This window comes from Aegilops tauschii, chromosome 3 (genome assembly GCF_002575655.3).
Source record: "Aegilops tauschii subsp. strangulata cultivar AL8/78 chromosome 3, Aet v6.0, whole genome shotgun sequence".
Classification (NCBI taxonomy): domain Eukaryota; kingdom Viridiplantae; phylum Streptophyta; class Magnoliopsida; order Poales; family Poaceae; genus Aegilops; species Aegilops tauschii.
The window spans coordinates 47,544,850-47,569,147 of record NC_053037.3 but is presented as its reverse complement, the minus strand read 5'-3'; the positions used below and the strand labels follow the sequence as shown (position 1 = coordinate 47,569,147).

Genomic DNA, 24,298 nt, shown 5'->3' with positions numbered 1-24,298 from the left:
ATGAATCGTGCTATTAATGTGTTGCTTTTCTTTTCCGATCCTTTTGTTGCATACTTATATATTGCTTATGTATTGTCTGTGAATTGCTACTAACGTTTTGTTTGGCTAGTGCATATATAGAGATGTCGTCGTATGTCGTGTACAAGGGTAAGGTTCCCGGAGTCTACGACGACCGGGAGGAGTGTCGGAGACAGGTTCACTATTTCAGCGGTAACAGTTACAAAGGGTACACCACTAGGGCGGAGGCGGAAGTTAGATACGCGCGCTATCTAGCGGGAGAGAGGAGGGAGCGTTGGAGGAACCGGATGAAGACCAGTTTCATCGCGATGATGCTCATCGTGATGACCGTAGCTCTCTTCTATGTGATGGTAGTTTAGATGATCGATATCGACTTGTAATGTGAAGACAAACTCGCTACTCGTGGTCTCGAGACTTGTAATGTTCTAACTTTGTTTTAAATTCGGAGACTAATATGATGAATTGTATTCGGAGACTAATCTTCTATTGTATTCGATAAATCTGCTGTTTATATGTTGTGCTATCTATATTCTGTGCAGTAATATGTTTTGTAACCTGTGCAAATATCAGAAAAGAAAAAAATTCCTAATATTCATACTAGTGGCGCACCACCCAGCACTTTAGTGACGCACTGCAAAAAGCACACTAATGGCGCATCATCAACAAGTGCGCCATTAGTAAGCCAGAGCACATGGGTAAATATGGCCCCCTGGGAGGCATACTAATGGCGCACCGTGTGATATACTAATGGCGCACTCCCTGGTGCGCCATTAGTATCTGGTATACTAATGGCGCATCAGGGGTGCACCATTAGTATTAATTACTAATGGCATGATGCTAGTGGCGCACCTGTAGTGCGCCATTAGTAGCCAAAACAGGTGCGCCACTAGCAGGCCTTTTCCTAGTAGTGTCCGCCTGAGCGACCTGGCGCTCCCTCGTCTCAAACCGCTCAAGGTCAAGGTTGCGCTCGGCAGCCTCCAGCGTCAGCACTTCCTCACGCTTCCGAAGCTCCTCCTCCTCAACAGGCGTCCCCTTCAGCGACGCAAGGGCGGCCTGACGCAGCCCCACTTGCTGCTCCAGGGAGGCGCTCCAGGCTTGGAGCTCCCATGCGCGCTTCTCGGCGATCTCGCGACGATAATCTGCTTCTCGAGCCTCCTCCAGGGCTCGGGAGCAGGCATCTCGCGAGGGCCGCCTCGGCCTTCGCGTTATCAAGCTCGCGCTGGTGGCGTGCGAGGTTGATGGCCACCTGCAGCTTGTGTTGCTCCTCAATCAGCCGCAGGCCCTCAGCTTCAAGGCGCGCGTCCACGTCCGCAAGCTCTCAATCAAGCTGGCTCATCGCGTCCATCGCCTTCCGGAGGAACTCATGGCGGACGACGCTTCGTTCGCGCTCGAGCTTGAGCACGCCGCTGATGTCACCCTCCGTCGCTGGCGCAGTCGGCGGGCACTGAAGTGGTTCGCCCCCTCTCGGCAGGGGGCTAGGGGCTGGCGCCCCCACGATCGCTGGACGGGCCTCACAAGAGATCCGGACCGGCACAGGCTCACCCCTTGAAGAGGAGCCCAGGGCGGACGCCAACCAGCTGCCATCCACAATCAGAGGAGGAGCCCAGGGCAATCCGGCCGTGCTCCAGGCGGGGTCGCGAAGGAAAGGCGGCAAGGGCATGGGCTCAAGACACCTTGCGGGCAGGCTTGCTTCTCCGGCTGATCCCATGACAAAGGCAGCATGCAGGCTCGGGACGCTCAAGGCCAGCGTTGAAGGCGGGGCCGGAGGAGTTTGCTTCTGGGGAGACCCCACAGGCTTGACAGGAGGGATCCTGAAGAATCATAGTCAAGAAGGGGAGCAGCAATTGAAGAGTTATAAGAATGAGGTACTTACTCGTCTATGGCGAAGTACTTCCTATGCTTCAACGGTCGGAAGGTGCGACCACTACAATCCGAAGACTCCTTTCTCTTGCGGAGTGCGGCGAAGTACAAGCGGAACTGACCCAGGCGCTCGACGTGAGGACCAGCGCGTGGCACGGACGGAGAAGTGCCTAGGCGTCCCACCTCAGGGACGCCAAGCTGGGAGGAACAGTCAGGCACCACCTCCCGATGGCCTGCCGAGGCCTCAGGAGCTCCGGCCTCGGGAGCCACAGGCTGCGTCCCCCCATCGACGACCGCCTCAGGGCGGGCTTCACGAGCTTCGGAAGATGACGCTTCGGGAACCCCGTGCGGCGTCGGTGCCACGACACCCGAGCCTCCAGCCTCAAGCGATGCTTGCCTCCCTGCGCCCACTCTTGGGGCAAGATCGGTGCTGGCGGCGAGGAAGGGAGCCACGGCGACAGGATTATCGCGGGGCCCTGCAAGGCCGACCGGACGCAACCCCCATTCATCGAAGAGAGGCATCTGTCCCGCAAACTCAGCCCTGTTCGAGCAGAGATACAGGAGGCTACCCCCATGCCGCACATCGCCTGGCGAGGGGTCGCCGGTCAAGACCTCAAGCACCGTCCTCAGTGTTTCGAGCGCCAGATCCGTCTCCTGAAGCCTCATGCGATCCCGGTCACCGGTCAGGGTCCACATCGGCCGGGAATGGCGCTGAAGAGGAGCAATGTGGCACAGTAGGAACTCCTTCACCACCCGGGGCGCAGTCACACCGAGATCTCTCAACCTCCTCAGGCGGTACCAGATGAAGGAGAGCCGGGGGCTCACGAGTCTCTCGTGGCCCTAGCCGGGATTGGGGACAGCGGGCAGCGACGAAGGCGAAAGCAGAGGGCTGAGCACTCCGACATCCACATACAGCCACCGCGTCCGAAACCCGCTCGTGGATGGCGGGAGGTCAAAATCAATCCCCAAGGCGGCCGTCTCTGCCACGGCCTGGAAGCTCACGCACCCCGAGCACTGTGAGGGGTCGGTCAGGCGCAGCGAGAAGAAGTGGCGCAATAGGGCGACGGAAGGAGCAATGCCCACCATGGCTTCGCAAACAAAGGCAAAGATGGCGAGAAGTGTAATGGATTGGGGATCAAGATGCATCATATGGATCTGATAATGGGAAGCACTACATTGAAGAAGGCGGAGAAAGGGGGAACCAGGCCAGCCCACAGGGCGTCGACGAAGAATCGAAGCTCAGTGGCTGTCCTGTCAATGGAGGCATGGGACGCATGCCAGGCCATCGTCTTTCCGCACTGATTGAAGCTGGAAGCGAGCGCATGGCAGACCTTGCCCAAGGCCTCCAGGTTGAGCACCAGCGACCGGCCGAAGGCTGGCTCGATTGCCGGGGACGAACTGGTTGGGGACAGAGGCTTCTTCCCCTTTTCCTTGCTGCTTGGCGCCATGGCAATGGAGGGGGCAGAGCTCAAGTCAGATTGGAAGCGGAAGCAGGGGCTCGAGGAAGAAAGGGGAATAGGAAGCACACTGCCAGCAAGGGGGAAATAACTGTGTAGAGCGTTGTGGCCGCCTAGCCAGGCGGATATTGGGGCAGCGTGGGGAAGCGGAGACGCCCACGTCCAATCAGTCGCCACACGTCGACCAAGGCTGCAGGCTGTGGGGGCCCGCGGCGCTCCGTACTTGCCCTTTGGCTTCGCTGCTAAGCCAAGTCCGAGCACGCCTTGGGCCCGGGTGCTACTGTCGGCGTTCTGGGAACGGGGGTCCCCAGACTTGCCTACCTGCGGCCTACTGCGTGGCTCAATCGGTGGCCCGGTGCGGCCCATCTTCATCAACCAACACTCAAGACCCTCGCGAGGGGCCAAACCTCGCGGGGCGGACGACACAAGGCCTCCTCAGGAGTGGCCTCGCCATGCAGGCTTGTGAGGAGGCGGAGAGATCAAGGCAAGGGGTACCTCGCGAGGTGCCCATGACGCAAGCCATGACGACCAAGACCAGGCGGGCGCCAGCCTGCGCAGTGTTCTCATTTCCTCTTTGGTGCAAAGGGGGCGAGCGCAGACGCGGAGTACCGAGGCATCAGGCAAAGGTTTCCATATTCGGTGCAACAAGACCAAGACCAGTAGAGCGGCAGGACGGAGGTCACCGTGCAGCCCAAGACGGCGTCATCACCAGCACCTTTGGCAGGCGAACACCACGTTTAGTCAGGATAGCTTGTACTAGTTGTCCCCTTTCAAAATGGCCGTTGTTGTATCCCTTCCCGCTCAATATTTGGGAAGAGGACCAGGGCCTCTATAAATAGAGATAGCCACCACAGTAGCAAGGGAGACCCGATCTGATCTGAACCTAGCTCACCAACACACCACCACCACAAGAACACCTCCCCCTGCGAGGCTGTTCTTCCTCTGTACTGTTCATCATCAACCCAAGAGGCAATCCACCACACCACACACTGGATTAGGGTATTACACCACAACGATGGCCCGAACCAGTATAAACCTTGTGTCTCTAGTGTTGTGATTTTGTCGATATAGTTTAGGGATCGCGGTGAGAGGCTGAGGGCGTGAATCGGTAGGAGGAAATCTTCGTGCGCACCCCAGAGTTCAAACCTTAAGGGTTTTGCCGGAACCCGATATCCGACACCCTCTAATCATCTAAGTGATCACGTGATCCAAATCAACTAAACCATGTCCGATCATCATGTGAGATGGCGTAGTTTTCAATGGTGAACATCACTATGTTGATCATATCTACTATATGATTCACGTTCGACCTTTCGGTCTCAGTGTTCCGAGGCCATATCTGCATATGCTAAGCTCGTCAAGTTTAACCCGAGTATGCTCCATGTGCAAAACTGGCTTGCACCCGTTGTATGTGAACGTAGAGCTTATCACACCCAATCATCACGTGGTGTCTCGGCACGAAGAACTGTAGCAACGATGCATACTCAGGGAGAACACTTATACCTTGAAATTTAGTAAGGGATCATCTTATAATGCTACCGCCATACTAAGCAAAATAAGATGCCTAAAAGATAAACATCACATGCAATCAAAATATGTGACATGATATGGCCATCATCATCTTGTGCTCATGATCTCCATCACCGAAGCATCGTCATGATCTCCAACATCACCGGCGCGACACCTTGATCTCCATCGTAGCGTCTTGTCGTCTCTCCCACTATTGTTACTACGACTATCGCTACCGCATAGTGATAAAGTAAAACAATTACATGGCGATTGCATTGCATACAATAAAGCGACAACCATATGGCTCCTTCCAGTTGCCGATAACTTTGTTACAAAACATGATCATCTCATACAACAATTTATATCACATTATGCTTGACCATATCACATCACAGCAAGCCCTGCAAAAAAAAGTTAGACGTCCTCTACTTTGTTGTTGCAAGTTTTACGTCGCTGCTACGGGCTTCTAGCAAGAACCGTTCTTACCTACGCATCAAAACCACAACGATTTTTCATCAAGTGTGCTGTTTTAACCTTCAACAAGGACCGGGTGTAGCCACACTTGATTCAACTAAAGTTGGAGAAACAGACACTCACCAGCCACCTATGTGCAAAGCACATCGGTAGAACCAGTCTCGCGTAAGCGTACACGTAATGTCGGTCTGAGCCGCTTCATCCAACAATACTGCTGAATGAAAGTATGACATGCTGGTAAGCAGTATGACTATTATCGCCCACAACTCTTTGTGCTCTACTCGTGCATATAACATCTATGCACAGACCTGGCTCGGATGCCACTGTTGGGGAACGTGGTAATTTCAAAAAAATTCCTACGATCACGCAAGATCTATCTATGTGATGCATAGCAACGAGAGGGGAGAGTGTGTCCACATACCCTCGTAGACCGAAAGCGGAAGCGTTATGACAACGCGGTTGATGTAGTCGTACGTCTTCGTGATCCGACCGATCTTAGCACCGAACGTACGGCACCTCCGCGATCAGCACACGTTCAGCTCGGGGACGTCCCTCGTACTCTTGATCCAGTTGAGGCAGAGGGAGAGTTTCGTCAGCACGACGGCGTGGTGACGGTGATGATGAAGTTACCGGCGCAGGGCTTCGCCTAAGCACTACGACGATATGACCGAGGTGTGTAACTGTGGAGGGGGGGCACCGCACACGGCTAAACAATGTCAACTTGTGTGTCTGTTGTATCTTTGGGTGCCCCCTTCCCCACGTATATAAAGGAGGGAGGAGGAGGAGGCCGGCCAGGAGGAGGCGCGCCCAAGGGGGGGCGTCCTACTCCAAGTAGGTTTGGCTCCCCCCTTTCCTATTCCTATTAGGAGATGGAGGAAGGAGGAGGAGAGAAGAAGGAAAGGGGGGCCTGTCGGTGTCAAAACCGGCGGATCTCGGGTACGGGGTCCCGAACTGTGCGTCTAAGGCTAATGGTAACAGGAGGTGGGGGACACAATGTTTACCCAGGTTCGGGCCCTCTCGATGGAGGTAATACCCTACTTCCTGCTTGATTGATCTTGATGATATGAGTATTACAAGAGTTGATCTACCACGAGATCGAAGAGGCTAAACCCTAGAAGCTAGCCTATGACTATGGTTGTTGTTGTCCTACGGACTGAACCCTCCGGTTTATATAGACACCGGAGGGGGCTAGGGTTACACAGGGTCGGTTACAGAGAAAGGAATCTTCATATCCTAACTGCCAAGCTTGCCTTCCACGCAAAGGAGAGTCCCATCCGGACACGAGACGAAGTCTTCTATTTTGTATCTTCATAGTCCAACAGTCCAGCATATGCATATAGTCCGGCTGTCCGAGGACCCCTTAATCCAGGACTCCATCAGTAGCCCCTGAACCAGGCTTCAATGACGATGAGTCCGGCGCGCAGATTGTCTTCGGCATTGCAAGGCGGGTTCCTTCTCCGAATTCTTCAAAGTACCTATTGTAAAAAGCAGTGCCCGGTTCCTCATTTAATGTTACGCTCATCGGCTTCTGCACCTTGACAGCCTCAGCCTCCACGTGTCGAGCGAATGCGAGAAGTCGGGGCATTTTTACATTTTCCACCCTGACCATGTAAATAAATTGTCTATTAAAGAGACGGGGATCTTCAGATCCAATCCACACCATCTTCCCCAAGCTAGGAATCATCAGAGCGTGCCCAAAAAAACCACTCCAACATGGCCGACGCTCGCAGCTCTTCCTCCCGCTCTCGCAACACCAAGCCGGGCGATTGGGAGAAGTGTACCGTATCCCACGGCCGTTTAGTGAAGCTGCAGACCCAAGGGTACCTACCTCCTGCATATCTAGTCCTCGTTCAAGCCGGATTGGCTTCCTTCGATGGCAGGGAGCAGACGGAGAACTTTCCCAACCCATCTAGGGGGAGCGAGTATGCCTCATCTGCTACTTACTGAGGGGCGTCGGATTTCCAATCCATCCGTTCCTCCGCAGGCTTCTGGAGTTCTACAGCCTCCAACTGCACAACTTCACACCTGCCTCCATCCTGCATATCGCAGGCTACGTCGCTCTTTGTGAGCTATTTCTGGGCTGCGAAGCCCATTTTGAGCTATGGAAGAAGCTATTCTGCCTTGTCCCCCGTAATCAAGGGGGATCAATATTCCAAGTGGGTGGAGCCGAGATATGGCGCATCGCCGGGACCGGATACTTATCCGGCACACGGAAGAAGGCACCCGAAGAGTGGCCCTCCGAGTGGTTTTATATTGAGGACGTCTCCCTTCCCGACCCGATCCGAATGGGTCTTCCTGAGTTTACAAACGCTCCGCTGAAAAAACGCCTTAACTGGCATCCCCGGAGCCCCAGAGAGGAAGATAGCAGGGAGGTCCTTCAATTGATGAGCAAGATAAGAATACTCGCTCAGTCCGGATTATCAATAGTAGAGGTTATGGCGATATCCATAATGCGGGGGGTTCAGCCGCTCCAATACCGACGACATCCCATGTGGCACTTCAATGGAGAAGACGACGCCACCCGCTACGGTCGAAAGGGTCCGGACTCCACCGCCGCTCTGGTGGAAATACTGTCCGATTATACAAGGGGGAAAGAGAGGAGTTCGCCCGCATTAGGCCACAGGATGGATTTTCCATGTACAACCCTCCCAGCTGGGTGAGCTGACATCCATTGCTCTACTCTATTCATTCCTTGAGCCTTTGTTTTCATAAATATTCACTTCGTCTACTTATAACAGGAATGGCGAAAAATAACCAGGGAGTTTCATAGCCCGGCACCACAGCCAGAGGACCGTAACCGGCACTACAAGAAATCTGTTAATCCATGACGGATTTTCGTTGACGTTTTCAAAAGTGTCATGGACGGCCTCGTACAGCCCCACAAGCCCGCCAAAGCCCACTAAAGCCCGCCGAACGTTTAGCCATATAAAAACCTAACCCTAACCCCCTCCTCTCTCGGTCCTCCACAGCCGCTCCTGATTCCCCATCGCCGCCACCCACCACCTCTTCCCTCCTCTCCTAGAGCCACGCCCATCCCAATCCATCTTCCTCCTCCCCTCCGCCTCCAACTCAACCGCCCAGCAATGGCACATCGCCGCCGCTCGCACCCACCAGCCACCTTGCTCATGGGCTCAGACCTCTCACCCATCCTTTCCTGGCGTTCTCTCCCAGAACAGATCGAGTAGCCGGCAGCCAGATCCGCAGCGGTCCTTCCAGTGGCCATGCCATGGAGCTCATCCACTAGGTCCCCTCTTCTCCCCGCTCCTCCGTCTCCCCTTCTCTCACTGATTTGATTTGATTCGGTTTCGCAGCCGTGATTCAATTTTGTCAAGTTGGTGATGTTGCTGCCTTGAAGGACCTGCCGAAGTGGAGAAGGAGGCCCACCGGCGCCATGGGCTAACGTGAACCAAGTCGAGACCTCCAGCCCACATCAGCCGCAACTCCTCCTCACCTGTAGAGTGACAAGGTCTTTCTTCTCCTCCCCGCAACATGCATCTCTCTCTTTTGGTGAAGATAGATCCCATATTCTAGTTACGGTTGTACACATTCGTGATATTTCTATGATTAGAGTGAGTAGAACAATTGAGGAAATCTCATGGTGATTATGCATATGAATCCATCCTTAGAAAGGATGACAGTAAATCTAGTCTGATGAGCTTGATTCAGCTAGTTATGGGATGAGCTTCTTGTCTGATTATGGGCATCATTTTTTGTTCTTACTGTACAATAGTAGTATGTTTTTTTACGTGGTTCACACATTTGTTCTTCTACAGCTCATACCTGAACCCAACTCTAGCAGCACCACTAGCAGTATGTCATGCCCAATTATGTCCCAAGTCATGGTACCATCATAGCCAGGGACAGTCTGGATCGAAAATGTGTATATATATATTTCGGCGCAACCAGGATGATTGCCAGCTCATCAGCTCAAAGGTTTTACTGCCATTTGCCTCATCGCTACAGACATATACAGCATATCAATGTGTATTTTCTTGTCCTGGTACTTCCTCGTATCAGTCCTCTGATTTACAAAATAAGAAAATTGGTGATTTCCTGATGGAGCAATTTCTGAATGTTGTATGTCAATAATCCAGATTTAGGTTTTGTATGTTATTACTGAATAACGGGTCTGGTTTTGTATCTGTTCCATATGATGTTGATTTTAATGATACTTCAGTTAGTTGTCTTGTATGTTATAGTGTTAGGAGCCAGGGGTTTATCACTTGCGTGCCTCAGTTTATGGCACTACAACAATCTGCACAATAAGAAAAGGAAGTACAAAAAATACATGACCACAGATGTAGCATATTTTTTTCTGAGTCTTAAGTTTCAGTCATTCAGTACATAGCTAACAAGTTCTCTTGTCTCTCTCTCTCAACAAGATTGCCTCAGTTTCAAGATTCAACAGAAAAGTTTCTTGTTTTGGTGGTATTTCACCTGCAAACGTTTAACATTAATAATGGCATTTACCTGGGACTATCATCCAACGTTGATTACATCTGTACATATTAATCATAGCTCTAGAGCAGCTGTGGTATATTTGCTGTTATTGCTACAGTCATTTATTTTTTGATCATGGCATGCATGTTCGCTCCTTGTGTATTTGGAGATAAGAGTAGAGGATGGCAACCTTGTTTGCTTTGGGAAAATCACTTGTAAACATCCCCTATTTGTTACCCGTCCTTGAATATAAGCGAAGCATGATCAATTCAAGCTGCGCTTTCCTAACTATTATTTACTGTTTATGAATTATTTTCTTGGTTCATAGTGCACTATAGTACAGATTTTGATTTTTTTCATCCAATAACAAGTACAGAGCTTAGGACTCCACAAACAAACTATTATGCCCAGTTTGTGTTAATTATCTTGAAGTTAGTCTTTATCACTTGTTTACTGTCATTCCTGTTTGTTAAGGAATGGTGCGGTACAGTGTATATGCTGGCAGAATTTTCTTTACATAATTTTCATCTGATCGCTTGTATAGAAAATTATTTCTCCCTTATTCTTTTGCGTTTCTGATTGAATCTTTAATTTTTGTTTTAATATGGTTGCAAACAACGCTGATGCAAGTACATCTTCATCCTGCTGTACTCGTTGTTTCTCTAGCATGCTAATCTTTGTCTGATTGCTTTTACTTGGTTCAAATAGGTGACACAAAGTGAAACCCTTGACATGAACTTCATTACTGCCTTGATGTCGAATTACAGCAGAGGATTATTTGTACAACTATATTACCTGACTTCTTAATATAGTTGTACAAATAATCCTTTCAGGCGCATATAAACTTGATTTTTTTGTTGTACTTATGAATAATGACTTCACGTGCATTGCCCGCCCACATTTACGTCGTACCTTAATATGGAAGTGGTGTGTCCATGGATGATTGCTTGGAAAACCAACTAATATTATTACTCTGGATTCATTAGGGAGCTGGCTTTTATAGCTTATTATAATTTTGTATGTGTTTTGATTCTATGCAGGTTTGGCAATTAATCAATGTCACTGGAGATTGAAGTCTTTAGTATGAATTATTTGGGTCCGGATAGCTGCCTTGAAGCGGTGCTGTAGTGTTGGAGATTAAAATCAGCTAGTAGTCCATTTTCTCTGAAGTCGTGTTACTCATTTTTTTAATGCTTATAGCGCTTCCTAGATATGCTTGTAAGTTTTGATATTAAGCATTTTTTTCAGTCAGACTAGATTGTTGGAACTCTGTATTGTCATGTGAACAATTGCGTTTCTTGAATGAATCCAATTTTGTTATCCTCTATTAAACTATGTTACATCGAGAAAACATGATGTACAAAAAATGGCAATGGGTTGGACTAAACAAACAACCGGTTGGACTGTCCACCAAAAATATTGGCAAATCCCTAATTTAGTTGGTTACAACACCGGCCACATCAGATCCACGTAGACGCCTTGTTAGATTCACGTTGCAGCCACGTCATGTAAATTGGCGACGGCTTGTTCTGTCATAGCCTAGTTTGGGCTTGGCGGGCCTGGGGCAGATCCATGACGGCCAAGAACCGTCATGAAAGGTACGATGTCAAATTATGATGCGATATACATGACGGAGTTCTCGTCCGTCATGGATGGGCACGCATGACAATTCTTGGCTGGTCTGTGACGGACTATGACTGTCATGTATTAACAAGTTTCTTGTAGTGCGGGCCCTTGACCCTAGATTTGAAGAGGATTCGGATATATTCGTGGAGCTCGTGGAAGGAGTGTTTCACTAGGCGAGCTATGACGATACAGAGGTGACCATCATTGCTGACTATCCCGGCCTCCTCCTTGTATCGCATGTAAGTAGACAAGAGACTTATCTTCCGGAAAAGATTTATTTCTTCCATCTTACACACCGCGCAATTCTTATGCTCTAAAGGGAAGACGATCGGCGCGCCAAGTTGAACCCGAGGCGACATGCCAACAAGGGGCGCCAGTACCGGGTAGGCCTTTAAAAAAGAAAGGCGAACAAAGACATGGCGGAGCCGTCCTCAAGGAGGTATGGTTTTAAATATGTTCCGTGGCTCGTCATCTTAAAGTATGTGTCCGGGGTTGGGTGCGACATATGCCAATGGATGGCTTATCATGGTGGGAGCGAGTAGAACGTCGCCGGTGCCTGGAAGCGGGATAAGGCGTAGACACGTACGCCTGCACACTTTACCCAGGTTCAGGGCTCTCCTAGGAGATAACACCCCTAGTCTTGCTCTGCGGGGTCTCCGCATGATCACTAAGGCACTAGTGAGTACAAAGGTGCTCCTCGAGCTGTATGCTAGAAGTGGAAGAAGGTAGGGCTCGCCCTCTCCTCTCTCTATGTGTGAGGCTAGTTCTAACAAGTTGGGAACCCTTTGCATGGTGCCCTGGGGGTTTATATAGGCCTACCCCCCAGGGGTACAATGGTAATCCGGCCAGGTGTAGGACCCGGCTGTCAGTGTCTCTGGTCGCCGGCTTCTCCGCCCGCTGCTGGGGCCCGCCGCCTGGTGGGCCCCGTCGACTGGTCTGGTACGGAGCCGACAGGCCGCCTCCGCCGCTTGCGGGTCTGGTCGGCGGCTGCTTACTGTTGCCGCAATGTTGCTGACGCATGCTTGGTCAGGGAGGCGTGGCTACAGTCCCGCCGCCTGGTGGGAGATCACTATAGCCACTCCGTGTCTCATCTGGTTAATGGCGCGCGGACCCCGAGGGAGGAGAGGGCCGCCTGCTTGAGGCCGGCCTCCCTCAGGTCCGACTGGTCGGGTCCCGCCGTCTTCTGGGCTTTCGCTGCCTGGTAGGGCCCGCCGCCTGCAGGCCGTACCGACAAGCCGTCGTGGGAGCAGGGCTCTGTCCGTCAGGAGTGACGTCAAGGGCGGGGTGGCCACAGTGCTGTGCCGTGCGGAGATCTCCGCCGGTACAGAGCACTGTGGCCATGCCAGGCCGTGGATATGGGGGTGACGGGCTACACTGTAGCCACACCTTGTCTTGTCCTCTTAACGGAGGCGCGGACTCTGAGGGCGCCGCGGGCCGACTGCTAGGAGCCGGCCTCCATGGAGGCCGCCTGCGAGGAGTCAGCCTGCCTGGCAGCCGGCCGTTCGTCTCCAGCCGGCCATCAGAAGGCGGCGCCTCATCTTGATGTCCTGAGGGGCGCAGTCGGCCCCGATGTTTTGAAAGGTCCAGGGACTCGGGTTAGGCTACCCGTGGCCCATTACTCCGAAAGTAGTCCCCGAAGCTGGTGAGGCGTCGCGGCTAATAAGTCGAGAAGCCTCAGCAGTTTCCTTCCATGAGTGCTTCCGCTGAATGCCTCCTCCGACTCCTGGCGTGCCGCCTGTCGGGAGTCAGACGCGACCAGGCGGCTTCGTATGATCATTTCGTAACACCAAGGCGGGAATCAGGTGGCGTGCTTGCTAAGCCTCTAGGCATGCCGCCCGCTGCGAGTACACCACGTGGCACCAGCAAACCGGGCCTGCCAGCCAGCCCACGCTCATGATGGGACGTGACAGCTGGCCGAGCCCGCCACTATCGGGCCTCGGCACGCGGGTGGATCCGCTGCAGCCGAGGCGAGCGGTTGCGATTCCAAAGGGAGTTGCTGCGCAGTCACTTTGCGAAATAACCGCGGGGTCATGGGGTCGAGGGTGCAGTTAATCCCATGATCCCACGCCCCGCCCCCTCGGCTTTGTAGCCCGGGGGCTATAAGTAGGGGGAGGAGGGGGAGCGGCGAAGCACGCGCGCCCTTCTCCCCTCATTTTCATCTTCTTCCTCCTTTGCTGCTGCCGCGCCTCCATGCTCAGCCGAGGCGCCGCCGCAGCTTGCCGCCGTCAGGCTCGCGCTCTTCGTCAACCTCGTGCCTCCATGGCGCGCTCAGGAGCCTGGGACGGCTCCAACGTCCATGAAGACCACATCGATTTCCTCCGCAAGACTCGGCGGCTACCCGGCGAGGACTACGTGAGGGTCCACCTCGCGCCCGAGCGGGAGATCTCGCCGGCGCCGGAGGAGGGCGAGCGGGTCATCTTCCGCTCGCACTGCCTGCGCGGCCTCGGCCTGCCGGCGAGCGGCTTCTTCCGGGCCTTCCTCGAGTTCTATAACCTCCAGCCGCACCACCTCACCTCGAACACGTGGTGCTGCTGTCCGCCTTCGTCACTCTGTGCGAAGGCTTCCTTGGCGTCCTCCCCACCATTGAGCTCTGGGGGGAGTTCTTCTACTCCAAGCTCGGCACCGTCATGAAGGGCGTGTCGGCTCAATGCGGCGCCTTCGTCGTGGTGCGGAGGCCGGCGGCCGACAATCCATTCCCTTCCATCTCGCTGATCTAGTCGGTGAAGATGTGGAAGCAGTCGTACTTCTATGTGAAGAGCATCTTCGCGGAGGGTGACTGGGTCAACTTGCCGGCTTACGTAGCCAGCCCGCCGGCTGGGAAGCGGCCCAACTGGTCGTACCGGGCCAGGACGCTGTCGCCTTCTGGAGCCGCCGCCATCGCGCGGCTTCGGGTGTTGATACAATCGGAGGGCCTGACTGGGCCCGACCTGCCAACAGCCTTCGTGGCGCACCGGGTGCTCCCGCTCCAGGGCCGCCCTCACATGATCTGTCAGATGAGCGGGCATCTAGACCCAAGCCGACTGTGCACCAAGGAGATGCCTCACGCAGAGGTAGCTCATATGGTGAACTATCTTTCGAACTGCAAGCTCACAGAGGAGTGGCGGTTTGGCAAGGATCCGTATTCACGCGCCGACCCCCCGCCCATGGTAAGTTTCCTTTCCTTCCTCTCTCTTTCTCTTTGTTGCCGAGTTCTGCTTGGCCGACTTGACCAATCGGCTTGTTGAACAGAGCCCCCTCATCCAGCCGGCATCCGGCGCCGCGGGGCCGGAGCGTCAATTTCTTCCCGACCGGGTGGTGAGCGATGTGGACGACCCCGACTTGGGGGCGGCCGCCTTGGACGACGACGTCGTGGGAGGAGGCGGCAAGGTAGGCGGCTCAGGGCTCGGGGCCGGCCTCGAGGACTGGCCAGACGACGACACCAGAGAAGTCGCCCCACGCCGCCAGCCGGGGTCCGATCAGAAGGGCGCGAGCTCGTCCGCCGCGCCGGCTGCCCGAGGCGGCGCGCAGAAACACCGAGCCGCGCCGATCCTGTTCGGCAGCCGGCCGAAGAAACCCAGGGGCTCGGCTGCGGCGACCAAGCAGGATGAAGCGACCGCGAAGGCCATCCGCTTCTACAAGGTGGTGAAGGAGCCGCAGATGGTTTCCGCGTAAGTACCGACCCCCTCACATATTTTTCTTCCTTTATGCCAATATTCCTCTAATTTTCTTTGTCTTGTGTAACGCAGATCTCCGCTCTCTCTCGAGCGGTCTGTCGCCGCGTCTGTTATTGGGTCGGCGGAGACTTCCACCACCGCCCGGCAAATCGATCCGGTCGCCGATCTCCGGGAGGCGCAGGAGCGAAACGCGTGGGAGGCGCGCGAGGAGCAGGAAGTCGCCCGCAAGGAGAAGGTGGAGGCGGATAAGGCGGAGGCCGCCGCGTTGGAGAAGCTAGCGGAGGCCGAGGCTGCCGCCGCGGCGAAGGAGCGGGCCGAAGAAGCTGCGCGCCGCCAGTCGGCGTTATTCGTCGTCCCTCTGAACTCCGCGCCGCCACCGCCAGAGTTTGTGGCGCTGATAGGGGATGCCGGCGACGAGCACCCGATCGTGGAGGAGGAAGGCGGCGACGTCATCATGCCGGACGTAGTCGTGTCTCCATTGCCGCCGTCAGGGGGAGCGCGGGATAAGCAGCCGGCTGACCCGCCAGTGCCACCAGCCGAAGGCGAGATGGTGACGGGCCCGACTCCCGAGGTTCGCACACCATTGCGCCGCCGGCTTGCGAAGGCGGCCTCGGCGCCACGCCCGCTGGAAGTCGGCGCCACGAGCTCTTCGATCCCGGACGCCGAGGTGACCAGCGCGGCACCCGCTGACTGGGTGCAGGGGGGCGGGACAGGCCTTTTGAACTGGGCGATCCTGGACGTCCAGGCCAAGCTTCGTGCTGAGGCCGACGCCCTCAAGCATTGCAACAACGCATTCTTGGATTCACGAGTGGCCGTTCAGGTACGCTTCTTGCTTCTTCATCTTTGACTTTTACACTTCTCTGTGGGGGTGCGCCAGCGCACCCACTGGGTGTTGCCCCCGAGTCCCGGGCCGGCTGCTGAGCAGGCGGCTCAAGACTTTATTTGCAAGCTCCGAGTGCTGACTTTGTCCGATATCTTCATTGCAGGATTATCATAACTTACGTGCGGCCGCCTTCAACTCCAAATTCCAGGAGCTAAACCAACAGACCGCCGACTTGTCGGGAAGCCGGAGTAAGTCTTTGTTTTCTTTCTCTGCGGGGGCGTGCTAGCGCACCAGCAGGCTGTACCCCGAGATTCGGGCCAAGTGCTGAGCAGTCGGACCGGATCTCCCCGGCAACTGTACTTCTTCCTTGTTGATTGTTGATGTTTTTTCTTCTTTTACTTTCGCAGAGGCCAACACCGTCCTGCAGCAGCAGCTGGGTGAAGCCAACACCGCCTTGTGCGCCAAGGAGGTGGAGTGCAGCAAGCTGGCCGAGGAGCGTGACCGGCTGGTCACACAACTGGTGGAGCAGGCGGAGCTTCTTCAGGAGGCTCAGAAGGAGGCGGAAGTGAAAGAGTCCAATCTCCTTGCCGAGTTCGAGAACGAACGCCCCGCCTGGGTCGACAAAGAGATGCTGCTGAATGCCGGCTTCAGTAGTGTCGAAGACATGGTCGATGGTAAGCTTCTTCTTCTTTTTCTTTCTTCGAGCCGCCGGTTGCCGATCAGGCCGGCTTATAGCTTCTGACTTCTGGCTCTTTTGTTAGCAGACTTCTTCCCTGGTCACTCTAGTGCTGCCAACCAGGCCATTGAGGCTTATCGCGAGGAACGGAGGGCGGAGGGCTCATAGATCGCTGTTGACGCCCCCCGGACCCTTAGCGAGCAGCTTCTCAGTATCCAGGCCCACCTTCGGCTGGCTCATCGGATGCTCCGTCGTCTTCAGCGCGTCGGGGTGCAGGCCATCTCCGCCCTGTGGCCAGACGTGCCGGCTCCGCGCACCCCGAGCCGGACCGCCGACTGGCTGGAGGTGGCGGCCGGTCGTCTTGAAGCCTGGAAGGGCTCCTCGGCCCGAGCCGGAGCACGCCAGGCCTTGGAGTTCGTTAAGGCATGGTACCCTGGGCTAAATCTAGCCCAGTTGACCATGTTTCGACAGGAGGCCCAGGAGGAGTTGGTGGCGGTGGAGGGTGATCTTGTCAAGCGGGCGGCGGCGATCGCCGAGTACACGACACCAGCGTCTTCATCCCAGAGCTGGCTGAGAATGGTGCCGAGGCGCCACCAGAGTGGTTCGGGCTGAACCCGAAGGATGGCGAGGACTCGGCCGAAGTGATCGACTCCAGCAACGAGGGAGGAGGCGAGGAGGACGAGGAAAGTGAAGAGGAAGCGCCAGAGGTCGGAGCGGATAGCCAGCCTCACCCTGACCGCGCCTCCAACAATGAGCCACGCACAAGTGAGTCGACTGCTGCTGAGGGCGACCAGGCGGAGACCGACCAGCCGGCCGCTCCACCCACCGGCGCCGCCGACTCCACCGTTCCACCGGACCCGTCTGTTGCTCCCTAGATTGCCAATTTGTCTTTTGTTTTTTCCTGCTTAGTAGTCTCGACAAACTTTGTTAACTTCGCACAATTCCACCCGCGGGGTGTATTTCAAACTTCTGTTGAATGTTGGCTGTGGGCCTTTTGATATGTAAATATTTTTGCCGAGTTCTGGCTTTCCTTGCTTTCTGCTCCTTGGCTTTTTTCCTTTGCCGCCCTCCCTTGGCTGCCCCCTTGCCAGTCAAACAGTTGCTCTGCAGACTGTGGCTGGGTCAAGTCCACTTTTGGGAGGACAAGTACTTAGCCGACTAGAGCGTTAGCAAGTTAAGTAGAAGCCGGCCGGCCGGCTGCTCAGCAGCCGGTCGGTGAGGCGGGAAGCCAGCTTGCACTATGTACATGCTTTTTGGTCCTTAGCCATTTTTCATGTGGGAACCCTTTACTGCCTTTGACCCCTGCCTGCCGAACAGTCGCTCTGCGAGCTGCGGCCTTGGCAGGAGAAGGTTTAAGTGCCAACACACTACTTGTCCGGCTGCAGGAAGCATTACATAGTGCAAGGCGGCGAGCCCCCCGGGCCGACTGATCGAACCCGGTGCCAGGCGGAAAAAATGAAGTAACACACTCATAGGCATAATACTTATCATATAGATAAAAGAGGGCAGTCCCCGAGCTCTTCTCGGGGGACCCGGAGTCTTCATATTTAATACAAAAGGAAGCATGGTACATACTGCATCAACTGTAAAATCTCTGAAGAAGATTTGCATTCCATGGCTGCTCTGCCTCCTTGCCGGAGTTGTCTCTTTTGCGTGCTCTGGCTTCTGAGCGTCGATCAGGTAGTAGGAGTCGTTGCCCAGAACTTTGCTGAAGATGAAGGGGCCTTCCCAAGGTGCCGAGAGCTTGTGCTGGTCGGCTGTTCGCTGGATCAGCCGGAGCACAAGGTCTCCCTCTTGGAAAGATCTTGGCTTGACCTTCCGGTTGTAGTATCGGCGTAGACTCTGTTGGTAGATGGCGGACCGGCTGAGTGCTAACAGCCGGCCCTCTTACAGCAGATCGACGCCGTCTTCTCGTGCTTCTTGTGCCTCCTCTTTGGTGCACATGGTGACTCGAGGGGAGTCGAATTATATGTCCGTCGGGATGACGGCTTCGGCACCGTAGACGAGGAAGAAAGGCGTGAAGCCGGTTGACTTGTTTGGAGTTGTTCGCAAGCTCCAGAGGACGGCCGGCAACTCATCGAGCCAACAGCCGGCAGAACGCTCCAGAGGCTCGACCAGTCGGGGCTTGATGCCAGACAAAATGAGGCCGTTTGCTCGCTCGACTTGGCCGTTTGACTGCGGATGGGCAACGGACGCTAGGTCCAGTCGGATGCCCTGCGTCGCGCAGAAACGAGCCAAGGCGCCTTTAGCGAAATTTGTGCCGTTGTCGGTGATGATGCTGTGTGGTATGCCATACCGGATGGTGATGTCGGAGATGAAAGTCACAGCAGTCGGATCATTCAACTTCTTAATTGGCTTTGCCTCTATCCACTTGGTGAACTTGTCCACTGCGACAAGCAGATGAGTCATGCCGCCGCGTGCTGTCTTGAATTGTCCCACCATATCCAACCCCCAGACGGCAAAGGGCTAGGCAATGGGGATAGTCTTGAGTGCAGAAGCCGGCAGATGTGGCTTTGAGCGGAACTTCTGGCACCCTTTGCATTTCTGGACCAAGTCTTTGGCATCTTCTAGAGCAGTCGGCCAGAAAAACCCATGGCGGAAAGCTTTTGCAACGAGCGCTCTTGAAGCTGCGTGGTGACCGCACTCGCCTTGGTGGATGTCTTTGAGGATTCCTTGGCCTTGCTCCGGCTCCACGCAGCGCTGGTACACACCAGTGATGCTGCACCTCACAAGTTCTCTGTTGACGATGGTGTATGCTGCTGCCCGGTGTTGCACTTGTCGGGCTGAGATCTCATCAGCCGGCAGCTCCTTGTTTACCAGAAAGTTGAGGATGGGCTGCGCCCATGAAGGTGCCGCTATTTCTTCTATTGCTAGGACTGCTACTTGCACGAGGGCAGTTGGGCCGAGAGGCGGCGGGTTGGAGTCGGCAGCCGCCTGCTGCGTTGATGGAGTCCCCGGGCCGACTGCTGCAGTCCCCGAGCCTGGTTCTGAAGTCCCCGGACCGGGTGCGACTGCTGCAGTCCCCGGGCCGCCTGCCGAGGTCCCCGCACCGGCTGCTGGGGTCCTCAAGTCAGATCCGACTGCTCCAGGAGGGGCCGGCATGAAGATGGAGTCTGATTCTGGCGACGGCTTGACAGACGGCTTGAGGAGGCGTTGCAGTGCGACGCCGGCTGGTATCGCTTGCCTGGTGGAGCTGATCCATGCCAAAGCATCTGCTTGCTCATTGTCATTCCTTGGCACATGGAGGAACTCACACCTTCGAAGTATCCACTGAGTTGCTGGACGAGGAAGCGGTAGCTGGCCATATTTGCATCCTTGGCGTCCCAGTCGCCAGACGACTGCTGGACCACCAAGTCGGAGTCTCCATAGCACAGGATCCAGCGAATGCCGAGTTGCTTGGCAAGCCGGAGCCCGTGTATGAGTGCTTCGTTCTCAGCTACGTTGTTGGAGGCGGCAAAGTGGATTTGCAACACATATCTGAGCTTGTCACCTTTGGGAGAGGTGAGGACGATGCCGACTCCCAAACCGGTGCGCATCTTGGAACCATCAAAGTGCATTCACCAATGTGTGGAGTCCGGCGCTAGTGGCAGGTACTGGGTCTCGGCCCAGTCGACGAGGAAGTCGGCCAACGCTTGGGACTTGACGGCGGTGCGGGGCTGGTAGTGGATGGTGTAGGGGGCCAAATCTATGGCCCATTTGGCCACTCGGCCCGAAGCATCTCGGCTTCCAATGATCTCGGCAAGTGGAGCAGTGCAGACAACAGTGATTGGGTGCTCTTGAAAGTATGGCTTCAGCTTCTTGGCGGCAAACTGCACGCCGAAGCACATCTTCTGATAGTGTGGGTAGTTCTGCTTGGAGGCGGACAACACTTCACTCAGGTAATACACCGGCCTCTGGACTGGTAGTGCCTTGCCTTCTTCCTTGCGCACTACCACTATGACTGTGCTGACCACCCGGCTGGTGGCGGCGATGTAGAGAAGCATGGGCTCCTTGTCAGTCGGAGCCGCCAGGACAGGCGGAGTGATCAACATTTTCTTGAGTTGGAGAAAAGCTTTGTCCGCCTTGTCGTTCCACTCGAAAAAGTGGTCTTCTTCATGAGCTGGTACAGGGGAAGCGCCTTCTCGCCCAGCCGACTGATGAAACGACTGATGGATGCGAAGCAGCCGGTGAACTTTTGCACGTCCAGCAGTCGGGTGGGTACCTCCATCCTCTCGATGGCCTCGATCTTTACAGGGTTGCACTCTATGCCGCGCTCTGAGACCAGGAAGCCAAGAAGCTGGCCGGCTGGTACTCCAAAGACGCATTTCTCCGGGTTGAGCTTGATATGAAATCGGCGCAAGTTTTCAAAGGTTTCCTTGAGATCTTCTAGCAGCGTGCCGCGCTTTTCCGTCTTCACCACAACGTCATCCACATAGACATGGGTGTTTCTGCCGAGCTGCTTGAGGAGACGTTGCAGTGCGACGCTGGCTGGTATCGCTTGCCGGGTGGAGCTGATCCATGCCAAAGCATCTGCTTGCTCATTGTCATTCCTTGGCACATGGAGGAACTCACACCTTCAAAGTATCAACTGAGTTGCTGGACGAGGAAGCGGTAGCTGGCCATATTTGCATCCTTGGCGTCCCAGTTGCCAGACGACTGCTGGACCACCAAGTCGGAGTCTCCATAGCACAGGATCCGGCGAATGCCGTGTTGCTTGGCAAGCCGGAGCCCGTGTATGAGTGCTTCGTTCTCAGCTACGTTGTTGGAGGCGGCAAAGTGGATTTGCAACACATATCTAAGCTTGTCGCCTTTGGGAGAGGTGAGGACGATGCCGACTCCCAAACCGGTGCGCATCTTGGAACCATCAAAGTGCATTCACCAATGTGTGGAGTCCGGCGCTGGTGGCAGGTACTGGGTCTCGGCCCAGTCGACGAGGAAGTCGGCCAGTGCTTGGGGCTTGATGGCGGTGCGGGGCTGGTAGTGGATGGTGTAGGGGGACAAATCTATGGCCCATTTGGCCACTCGGCCCGAAGCATCTCGGCTTCCAATGATCTCGGCAAGTGGAGCAGTGCAGACAACAGTGATTGGGTGCTCTTGAAAGTACGGCTTCAGCTTCTTGGCGGCAAAATGCACGCCGTAGCACATCTTCTGATAGTGTGGGTAGTTCTGCTTGGAGGCGGACAACACTTCACTCAGGTAATACACCGGCCTCTGGACTGGTAGTGCCTTGCCTTCTTCCTTGCGCTCTACCACTATGAATGTGCTGAACACCCGGCTGGTGGCGGCGATGTAGAGAAGCATGGGCTTCTTGTCAGTCGGAGCCGCCAGGACAGGCGGAGTGATCAACATTTTCTTGAGTTGGAGAAAAGCTTCGGCCGCCTTGTCGTTCCACTCGAAAAAAGTGGTCTTCTTCATGAGCTGGTACAGGGGAAGCGCCTTCTCGCCCAGTCGACTGATGAAACGGCTGATGGATGCGAAGCAGCCGGTGAACTTTTGCACGTCCAACAGTCGGGTGGGTACCTCCATCCTCTCGATGGCCTTGATCTTCACAGGGTTGCACTCTATGCCGCACTCTGAGACCAGGAAGCCAAGAAGCTGGCCGGCTAGTACTCCAAAGATGCATTTCTCCGGGTTGAGCTTGATTTGAAATCGGCGCAAGTTTTCAAAGGTTTCCTTGAGATCTTCTAGCAGCGTGCCGCGCTTTTCCGTCTTCACCACAACGTCGTCCACATAGACATGGGTGTTTCTGCCGAGCTGCTTGAGGAGACACTTCTGCATGCAATGTTGAAACATGGCGCCGACATTCCTTAAGCTAAACGTCATGGTCAAGTAGCAGAAGGCTTCGAACGGTGTGATGAAGGCGGTCTTCAGCCTGTCGGCCGGGTTCAGCTTGATCTGATGGTACCCTGAATACGCATCCAAAAAACTCAACAGCTCGCATCCGGCTGTGGAGTCTATCACTTGGTCAATTCTCGGTAAAGCAAATGGATCCTTGGGGCAGGCTTTGTTGAGGCTGGTATAATTGATACACATGCGCCACTGCTTATTCTTCTTCAGTACAAGGATTGGGTTGGCTAACCATTCTGGAAAGAACACTCCCATGATGAAGCCGGCTGCTAGAAGCTGGGCTATCTCTTCTCCAATGACTCTTCTCTTTCTTCTGGCAGGCGGCGCAAGGGCTGCCTGACTGGCTTGGCATCAGGTCGGACATGTAGCTTGTGCTCGGCGAAATCCGTCGGAACACCCGGCATGTCTTTGGGAGACCATGCAAAGATGTCCTGATTCTCACGGAGGAAATTGACGAGCTCGCTTTCCTATTTGCTGTCAAGGTTAGCACCTATGACAGCGTGCCTCTCTGGGTGCTCCGGGTCCAAGGATATCTTCTTTGTTTCTTTCGCCGGCTTGAACGAGCCCTCAGCTTTCGACTGACGGTGTCCTGGACTAGGGGGTACTCACCACGTCGTCTCCCGATCAGTTAGATTGGGCCGAGGACCCCCATGGCCGTATACTCATGGGCCAGTTCGGATAGCTGCCATACAAGGAAGATTCCACAAGACTTGGTGATCAAGACAAGGACTCCTCCCCACCGGCGTATTCGGCTAGGACTCTTGTTATCCTAGGCCTCTGGTGCATTATATAAACTGAGGCTAGGCTAGATCATTATGACATCACTCATCATAATCATAGGCTAGACTTCTAGGGTTTAGCCATTACGATCTCGTGGTAGATCAACTCTTGTAATACTCATATTCATCAAGATCAATCAAGCAGGAAGTAGGGTATTACTTCCTAGAGAGGGCCCGAACCTGGGTAAACATCGTGTCCCCTGTCTCCTGTTACCATCGACCTTAGACGCACAGTTCGAGACCCCCTACCCAAGATCCGCCGGTTTTGACACCGACATTGGTGCTTTCATTGAGAGTTCTGCTGTGTGATCGGCAAAAGGATCAATGGCTCGTCTGCAGATTAACTGCGACGTCGACATCTTCGTCACCGGCTCGACTGGTCACCTTGGCTTGACCGAGGACTATGCCCTGCCTCCGGTCGTCATGTTCGGAAGATGGCCTTCATTAACACCAACTCCAATCTCTATCGAGATCACGGAGGAATCATCCATGGAGCTCGGGGGCTCAACGTCAACATTGCCCTCGGGCGACCGTGCTGTTTTTCTGGACAGCAAGCTTGTATCCGCCGCCACCGCCTCCTCGAGTGTCGTTTTAACGATCGCTTCGGTGGAGCTTAGATTTCGTCGAGTTCCGATGGAGGAATCTCTGGCAATCTACAATATACCGGAGCCCTGTGAAATCCAGACGGGAATCTGAACGAGTTTAGGGTGTGGTCTCCAGATCCCAGCTCGGAGGTCCGTTGGAAGATCCAACCGTTCATCTGCTGCGGAATTCCCATATCTACCACCCCTCAAAATTTCAGCTCGATCCAACCGTCCAAACTCCGGGAACCTTCCGATTAGTGCATCATTTTTCAGATCTGTTTTCTCCGCGAGAACGAATCTGACCCGAGTTCGTCTTTTTTATGAACAGGATTTCGGACATCCTTCTTGAAGGATGTTTTGTGTGGGGTATTGTGTTTTGTTCCTAAACACATCCCGCTAATTTTAAAGTCTTTTCCAACATAATCTTCGCCATCACGTTGGTGTCAAACCCGTCCGGCAATATAGCTCCGCAGCGGCCGACCTGCGCTAGACATGTCGTTGCTTTTTGAGCCGAGCTCAACTTTTTCGGATCCTCACCTCAGCGAGCCGAATAAGAGTTCGGAATCGCCAAGG

At 54.5% G+C, this 24,298-nt stretch overlaps 1 long non-coding RNA gene across 1 annotated transcript; it reads left to right on the top strand.

Moving 5' to 3' along the window:
* The first annotated feature begins 8,280 nt into the window (after positions 1-8,280).
* Positions 8,281-11,090, top strand: LOC120976434 (uncharacterized). Its single transcript, XR_005771904.3, has 2 exons — positions 8,281-8,784; positions 10,799-11,090. It is a non-coding gene; the product is annotated as an uncharacterized lncRNA (long non-coding RNA).
* The last annotated feature ends 13,208 nt before the right edge of the window (positions 11,091-24,298 follow it).